This window comes from Elaeis guineensis, chromosome 10, assembly GCF_000442705.2.
Source record: "Elaeis guineensis isolate ETL-2024a chromosome 10, EG11, whole genome shotgun sequence".
Classification (NCBI taxonomy): Eukaryota; Viridiplantae; Streptophyta; class Magnoliopsida; order Arecales; family Arecaceae; genus Elaeis; species Elaeis guineensis.
Window position 1 is genome coordinate 22,643,736 of NC_026002.2, and position 9,195 is coordinate 22,652,930.

Consider the following 9,195-nt stretch of genomic DNA (forward strand, 5'->3'; position numbering starts at 1 on the left):
ATTTCCAAAAATTCTACTTCTTAAAAGCTCTACTTCCAAAAGCTTCAAAAATTTTACTGCCAACAGTAATTCCAAACAGGACCTTAGACAACTTAAAATGTTAATTTTAGTAAGAATATAACAATCCTAAAATAGTGGACCGGCAGCTTAATAGAAGTGAAATTGTGAATTGCCATAAGAATTACTTAGCTCTTCTAATAGTGATTAAGAAGTTTTTTTTTTTAAAAAAAGCAGCTAACTAGTTCAATCAGAGGAAGGGTGGAGAAAAGGTTGCAAGAATGAAAGGAGAAATCTCATGTTAGGAAGAGAAAGTATTGATATAGGTTAGGAACTTGGGCTGGTCCAAGCGGTGTGGGGTCCCATTTTCCATATGTCGGGGCTATTTGGTCGATGAGTTGGTCTGGGCCATTTACGCCGCCAGTTTATCGTTATTTTAGCAATAGTACGGGCCAAATCAGCACCGTTTCTTCCATATATTTTATCCAAATGACGAAAATACCCTTAGGGTTTGGCTCTCGGCTTTTCCTAACCCCAGCACTATAAATATCAGAGCATGACATCCCCCCCCCACCCTTCGTGAAGCCGCTCGAAGGAGAAGCGAAAGGGAGAAGCCCAGCGAGTAGATCGGCGAAGAGATGAGGGCCAAGGTAGGATTTGGAATGTTAATTTTTTCTTTTTTGGTTTCTTCTCTCTTGGCCCCTTCAGTTGATGTTTCCAAGCACTCGCTCTATTAAGTGATGCTTATGAATTCCAATTAATATTTCGTCGTTTTTCGTTGTGGTTTGTCATCTTGATACCGTGATAAAGGAGGGATTTTTCTGAGTTTTTTTTAATGGTTTTTTAGGTGATGCTAACGGTTTTCATATTTTTAGTATTGTGATGTCAAAATGATTTTTTTTTTTTTTTTTGTTGGATTTGGTAGATCCTATTTCAGGGATTCTGAGATTTTGTGCGGATCTTGTTGTTGGTCTGTGGGTTTTGTTCATGGCGCTGAGAAATTTCTTTTCTTCATGCTGTGGAGAGCCGTGTATTTGGTTTTTGAATATGTTGGATTCATAATGTAGCGGCTTGGTTGCTTTATCCTGTGAGAAGCAGTTGGATTTGTTGGTTATATGAATGGATAATGGATGAAAATTCGTGGAGAAAATACGAGTGTTTGGTGTTTCATAAATTGGCTATTCTTTTGGCAGTCCTTGTGGCACCATAATAATACTAACTTTTGAGATAATGATTTTTTATGCATATGTGTTATATATGCTTTGGTTTTTAATATCAATTATAGGTGGTTCAATTTGTGATTGGATAGGGGCGTTTGGTTAAATTGGATCTTGTAATTTGAAGACATTTATTTGCAAGCTTGTGTTTCTTTTGTCATTTAAGTCGATGATGATTGCTTCACTTTCTGAAGCATTAACATTCAGGCTAATTCCTTGAAACGTTATTTAAAGGGCAGTTACTCTGAATCTCTAACCATTTTATTTTTTCAGATTTAGTGTCATGATATTTTGCTCTTAAATTGTGTTTATGATGTGTTAGCACTTAGCACTTTATTTTCATGCATGTTGTCATTGTCTCTCGTGCCTGTACTGGAATAAGGTGGCAGTTATGTCCATGTTGATCCTTTCTAGAAATATGCTAAATTGTGTTCTCATGTTTTGATTTGTTGTATTAGCTTGATGTTCATGCTAGTGAACTTCAGTTTATGGTGGGATTAAGTTTAACTGATTCATGGTTCTTTGTGTACTAAAGCAAGTTCAACTAGTTAAAGAATGCAATGCCAGGACTTTTGAATGAATTAATGTCATTATTAATAAATGTTCAGCTCAAAAAGTTGCTTGATAAGGGTTTACTTGATTGATAACTTAGTTGATCTTGAGATCTGTCAGCTTTCTTGAATTTAACTTGATGAAGCTCAAAAATAGTGAAAGAGATAAACAATATGTTTTGCATATTTTCTTAGTTATTATGTATTAAATTTAATGAACATTTAAGTTTTTTCATTTGGTGTTTGGAAAATGATGCGAGATAAATCAGAGGTTGTTTCTGAGAAGCAGTATCTCTTTACTCTGCTTTTGCTGAATAATTTGCACGTCAGTCTGATTCCAAACCCTCTTCAATATTATTGATACAATATATAATATGTCAATTGCTTGAATTGTGATTTATGTGCCTTGTGTCTGTCTTCTACTTCATTTGTGGCAATGCTTGATTTTAATGTTGCTTGTCCCATGTCAGCTTCATGCTCATAACATGAACAATCCTTGATATGGTATTATAAATAAATAACATAAGTTGCATATATTCAGTTGTTGCTACTCGGGCTGTTTTTTGTCTTCTTCATTGTTTCTTTCCTTCTTCACTGTTTTTGCTTTTTAAACTATGTGTCATGTAGTTCTGGAAATTGATGCAAAATATCAATCAGGGGCTGTTTCTGAGAGGCAGTAGCAACTTACCTTTGCCTTTGCTGAAAAATTTGCATGCCGATCTGATCCTGTACTTATTAATATAATTTATTTTCATTATAGCATGTTAGCAGATGTGGTTCTTAGTTTACTATGTAATATTTTTATCTTTGATTGGAAAATTTGAAGTAAATATAGCTCTGGAAAGTCATGTGGTGTTAACTCAGTTTGTAAGCTTATCTAATGAGGTATTCAATTAACTTGGTTTGGTATCTTGTTTTGACAAGTATTGTGATGCCTTTCTCGCAAATAAAAATGAAACATATTAAATTGTATTAACTGTAGTTGAATTAAGCTTACAAATGCTGCTAAGAGGTTAGGGGAAAGGGTCATAGTAACTATTTTGCACCATGTCTCTGTGTGCATGTATTACATGTGTATTCACTCTTGTATTTGTTTGTGTAAAGGAATCATTATCATGCAACGTGCAAGGTAACTGGTGTTTTAGCTTGTGTTCGTTTTATTTGCATAACTGTATATATGACCTGCAAATGACAGTTGCAGATTGAGTACTGTAGTGTGGTTAAGAATAATGTGGACTAATTCTTTTGTTTTCTGTAAGTTCCTGCAATTTCTTCTGTTGCCTCTAAGATTTAGGTTTTTCTCTTTATAGGCATTCACTGATTTGCTTATCTTGGGGTACACATTTTCCTTTGTATGTATTTAGGTCCATGCTCCTTGAGTGATGTTTGTTTTACTAGGATTAATCTTTGGGTCTCATGGGTTGTTAATTTGCCTTGGTTATTATTTTAGAAGTAAATTTCATGCCTGTAGTTCAATGATTAAATCTTGGGAGTTGCTTATTTTGTTGGTCATTGGTAGCAAATATATGCTGAATTATAAGAGCTGCTGACTAAATATTGTTTTTGTTACGAATTCTTCTCCTAGTTGTAGTTCTGTCTGCACTGTCACTAATGACACAATCATTCATTTGAAGTTTGTGTATGCTTTAGTATATGGTTCTGTTGTGGTTACAATTCTATCCTCTATTAGTTTTTAAACTAATTGAGCTATTCATTTTTCTTCAGTGGAAGAAGAAGCGAATGAGGAGACTCAAGAGGAAGCGCCGAAAGATGAGGCAGAGATCCAAGTAGGTGATGAAGGTATTTGCTTCCCTGATTCCACGTCTCACAGAATGTGGTGGTGTCTCTCCTGGTTCATCCACCTCATGTTGAGAGTGTGTTATAGGAGGCAAAGCTATCTTTTGCCCCTTGATTGCTTGTTTGGCAGTTGTAGAACTAGGATATTTTGCTTAGCAGATTAACATTTGTGTTTTGTTTGATAATTGAGAATTTGTTTAAGGCATTTCATCTGGAAACAATTCAATGATTTCTAGTTTCCATCAAGCTTTGTTTGGAAATGGTTGTGCGCTGAGTGAATGTGTATATGCTATTTCTTAGCAGTATTTCACCCAGTTTTTTCTTTATAGGCCATGTTTCTGAGACTGTGTTTAATGTGAAACAAGGATGAGCATGTTAAATATTAAGATCTGACTGATAGTCCAGTTTGGCTACATTAGCTAGCTTATCTGATGCCATGTTTTTACTGAATCATGGGGTGTATGGGGATAGGCACAGTTGATACATGCCTGTGCTTCCTCTTGATCAGTGTTGTCATTTTTGACACTCTTTGATGGATCAGGGGTGTATGGGGACTTGGTTTTTGGTATCCTTAATGTGAGAGGAAGAAAAAAAAAAGTCTATGGTGGGGCTTGGTTGTATTATGTTGCTGCATCTTGTAAAGCGGTTTGGGAAAGGAGAGTGGAGAAAATTAAATGTAAGACATCCCGTACTCGAGAAATCTTGTGGTTGTAAACTAGAATTAGATCATAAATGTCGAATGTGCCCTTTTTTTTGATACATAAAAGGGGAGCCCAGAATTTAAACTCACTATAATTTTACATTTGTAGTATCTCTATTGTTTTGGATCACTGAAACTATACATATCTGAAATTTTACAAACATAATTTTCTGAAAGATGCTGTAACATAGATCACCTGATGTCAGGCCAGTTGTTGCGATATTCCTTAGCATCTGTACTGCAATTAACCTCTTTTGAATTGAATTCCCATTGCATCAGCATTTAAAATAACATTGAAATCTGGCGGAGTGGAGTCCTTGGCATCAATCTGAAAATCTCCATTTTGTGCTTGCCATGCTGCCCAAGCAGCTGCTTGGTTTGCTTCATGATACAACTGTTCTGCTTGAAAAAATTGCAGTGTTCTTTCCCATTGGATGATTGATATCTTTAATCAGTGGATGTTTAGTGTTCCTGCTTATTGAATTAGAATTAATCCAAGAGATAAGGACAGTAGAATCTCCTTTTATGCAAACCTGATTAGCCTTGTATTTAAGGATTGCAGTTTGAAGACCAGCCTAGGCAGCGACCATTTCAGCATAGGGAACTGAGGCCTCCATTAATTTCATTCCCGCTGCTGATGGTAAGTGTCCATGTTCATTTCTTATAACATAACCTGCTGATCCTTTCTCATGAACCATTGAAATTGACTTTTATGACAGCAAGGGAAGGGGGTTGCCATCGAAAAAAAATGATGTTAGAATTAGTTGATTGAGAAGAAATCAGATAACTCTGGTTCCTTAACTGTGTATTTGAATCTAATAGGTTACTGACAGAGTTAAGATCAGCAAGAAAACATAATACTTTTCTTACCATCTGCATAGATGTAGTAATATTTGATTGAAATTAGGGGTGAAAGTGGATCGGATAATATCCATCCGGATCCGTTTTTATATTAGAATCTATCCAGATGTCGATAGAAATTTGAGTATCTGATCAATATCCGTATTCATATTTATATCCATTAAAAAATAATAGATTTGGATATAGATAGATAACTATCTAATCCGTATCCGAATATTTGATTCTATTTATAATTCTATTTAATTTTATGTAACACATAAATTTTTAAGAAAAATAAATGATTATATTAATATGCTGTTAATTTGATTTGTTATCCATTTAATAATATCTTTGATTATGTGATCTTAAAGTTTAATCATCCGAGTTATATCCGTATTTATATACATATTTTCGATATTCAATTTATATATGTATCTGTTTGAAACGAATATAAATATAAATTTTTATATCTAATTAATATCCATATCCATATCCATATCTATATTTATTAAATAAAATAAATATGGATATGGACATATTAGTATCTGATCGATATATGATCTGTTTTCAACTCGCAGTCCATATTGACCACATAATATAGGCAGCAAGAGATTTTTCCCCCTCTTCCAAGGCATCAACCAGCAAAGTGGTGATTGCTGGCCAAGAGTTGGCATTGGTTTCTTGCATATATCCTATTAGAATTTGCCAGCAGTTTTGAGCATACGAGCACGTATATAGAACATGTTCAGGGTCTTCTTCTGATTGATTCTGGGCAAAGATCACAGGTTACCTGGTGTTGTGTGAGTGTACCCCTGTTATATGGCAGCTGTTTGCATGGAATTTTTTCCACGGCAATTTCCCATTTCACTTTCGTTGAACTACTTTAGCTTCCATATGGCTTTGAAATTTGGTGTACCTGATTTGTTTTTTTGTACATTTGGAGGGTCATACTGACTCTAGAAGGAAACAAGTTACAGAAACTCTGTTGTCGTATAAGATACAATACAGGAAGTTACAGAAAATAACGTTTAAGTGTGGTGCAGCTTGTAAGCCCTGTTTACCCACGTTAAGCATTATGAATTTCTGAAGAAACAGACCCCAGCAGCATCTGCATGTAATATTATCTGTAGCTTAGCTGGAACGGGGTCCGGTCGATTAATATCTGTCTTGGGCCTATGCATTATCAGCTATCTAATCTGCAACTTTATTAGTTTCCTGGAATATATGAGTTGCTTTAAAAGCAGTGTGAACCTGCTTTCATTGCACCTGATGTATCGGATGAATCTTTTATCTTGTAAATATCTTTGATTGGGACATGAGCAAACCGAGATATTCCCCAACATAGCTGAGCAGCCCACCTGGTTTGTGATATGGGAATGGCAGTAATTTGGGACATGACCTCAGCTGGTAGGATTATGGCAAGTACTTCAAAATTAAAGCTTTGATTTGGGAGAATAAAATCAGTTACCTGTGCATCCAATAAGTTAGAATCCTTGTTTAAGTAGGCCATGCATCAAAAGGAATTGAAGGAAACCTGGTGTCTTGTATAAATTTCATCCAAGATCCATTGTCTATGGCCTAAAGGAAACTGTATTACATTTTTGAGGCGCAAGAGGAGTGACGCCATATATTATAACTTTTTGGAGGCCTTGCATGATGCGTCTGCATGATGCGTCCGCAGAACATTGAATGTGTATTTAGAAGCCACTAGCTGTGCCCATAATGTTTCTGGTTTCATAACCATACATATTTAAGATTGAGAAGGCACCATGTTTGGCTCAAGATTCTTCATACCTCGAGGTGAGGTGACAAAGTAACCACGAGACACGCTTGTCCTCGTACCAAAACATATTCCTTTGTTGGGAATGGACCGGAAGGTAGTTGTGACGAAAAGAGGGAGTTTAAGTGCTCGTCTATGCCTCCCAAGCCACATATGTGATTCTTTGGTGCTTCTCCTTTGCTCTCTAGTGTCTGCTAGAGTTCCTCTGGGCAGGAACCAGGTGCACTGATATTATCTAACATGCCGCCCTTCTCTTCTTTGCTACTCCATTCCCTCTATTCCCCGGCCTTCCTTTCCCTACGGTATGCAGCCGTTGACACACTATTGCACGACAAGCGCTGAACACTTAGCCTCAAAAGGAAACATGTGCTGGTCCCTCTCCTTCCATGGGCACCAGCATATCGTGGATATCAAGCTGTTCCATTTCATTTGTCTGTACTCCTTTGATAGCTTGTCCTGCCAGGCTCCTCATAGAAGGCCGATTGACAGCGGCAGCTCCAGCATTGCCAATCTATCTCTAATGCAACTCTATAATTTGCTAGCAAAGCTGCAGTGGAGGAACAAGTGCCCTGCTGTTTCCTCTTCCTCTCCACACAAGGTGCAGGTGTTTAGCAATGGGAAATACCTTTTCCTGAGGTTATCTGCAGTAAGAAGCACGTTATTATACATCAACCAGTTAAAGGTTTTAATCTTTTCGAGGAGAAGGAGTTTCCAATTTAGCTTTGTGAATTTTCATATTATCCATTTGTGAGTGAAGAATGAATAGGCTTCTTTCACACTATTATTGCCGTTAGTTCCCCAATTCCACTCAACCTTATCTGGCTCTGAAGATACTGTCATCCCAGAGGTTGAGGATATGAGCATATAAAGTTTGTATTCTCTATTTGCAAAGATATTCTCTGAATAGCGTTCTTAGGTCAGAATTGGCCATGAACTCTACAACCAATATATTCAGCCTTTGGGAATAGGACCTTTAAAGGTAGCATGCTGAGCCATTTGTCATGCCCTAGTGCCAGCAGCAGTCCGTTCTCCATTCTGAAAGATGCACCAGTCAAGAAGATTTCTCTAGCCTTAAGCGTACTTTGCCAAGGCTCCGAGGCCTTTCTGAGGGAGCCTGTTGGTGTAGTAAAAATTATGTGTTTGTCTTCTCCATGGCCGATTTGATTCATTGAAGAATCTCCACAGTCGTTTCATTAACAAGCATTTGTTGAACAATTTGAGGTTGATCACCTCAAGATCTCCGAATTGTTTCAGCCAGCATACCTGCACCGAACTCATTCATTAGACAATGGGCCCCCATTGCATGTTGCTCCCTCTCCTAAGGAAATGATGCCTCTTTCTATCTATTCTTTCAATAATAGTTGATTGGAGGTTGAAGGTTGACATCCAGTACACACGAATGGATCCGATTACTGCATTAACTAAAACCAGCCTACCGGCCAATGTTAGAGAGTTGCTTTTCCATGCCACTAGCATTTTTTCAGCCTTCTTGACTAGGTAGTTCTTGTTCGATGCATTTGGTTTGCCTGTATGCAGTTGAAAATCGAGATACCTTGTTGGAAGGTTGGCCTTGGTGCATCCTAGAAGTACGGCAAAGTAACTGCACTCGCCTTCAGATGAACCTAAACCAAATAGAGAGCTTTTTTTGAAGTTCATCTTTTGACCTATTAGAAGCTCATAAGAGTAAAGAATGAGTTAAGATGGCTTGCTTGCAAGGGGTCAGCATTACACATTACAATTGTGTCGTCGATGTATTGGAGGCACAGACTGGCATTTGACGAACTTGTCTCCTCTATCTCATAGATTAATCCATTGCTCACTGCCTTGGCTAGGATTCGTTCAAGCATGTTAGTCACGAAGTTGAAGAGACGAGGAGAGAGGGTCCTCTTGCTTTGAATCCAGTTGGTTGGTTCCTATTAAATAGCAGTGAGAACTTGCTTGTGGTCAATAGACCTTGAATCCAAGAGCACCATTAGTCTCCAAATTCTCTGTTCCTCAATAATGTTAGTAGAAATTTCAATCTACATTATCAAAGGTTTTCTCATAATCTATTTTTAGTAGCAGCCCTTTACTCTTCTTCTTCTTTTTTTTTTTTTTTTTTTTTTTTTTTTTTTTTTTTTTTTTTTTTTTGGCAATCTGTTATAATTCTGGAGGTGCTGATAACCCCATTTGAGATTTATCTTGTTGACCTACTTATCCTAAGATTGATTTTAATGGTAACAAAATATTGAGTATAAATGGTACTAATCATGTGTTTCAAGGATGAATGTAGGGTTTCTTAGATACTCACAATGAAAAAATTATCTATGAAAG

At 36.9% G+C, this 9,195-nt stretch overlaps 1 long non-coding RNA gene and 1 other non-coding gene across 3 annotated transcripts; both read left to right on the top strand.

Annotated features, from left to right (window-relative positions):
- The first annotated feature begins 498 nt into the window (after positions 1–498).
- Positions 499–6,442, top strand: LOC105059826 (uncharacterized). Of its 2 annotated transcripts, none has more exons than XR_012134891.1 (4): positions 499–647; positions 3,491–3,565; positions 4,817–4,902; positions 5,681–6,442. It is a non-coding gene; the product is annotated as an uncharacterized lncRNA (long non-coding RNA). The 2 variants fall into 2 exon arrangements; XR_834338.4 differs by having other exon boundaries at positions 4,825–4,902.
- Positions 2,008–2,107, top strand: LOC114912683 (small nucleolar RNA Z122). The gene has a single exon (XR_003798410.1). It is a non-coding gene; the product is annotated as a small nucleolar RNA Z122 (small nucleolar RNA).
- Positions 6,443–9,195: the final 2,753 nt, after the last annotated feature.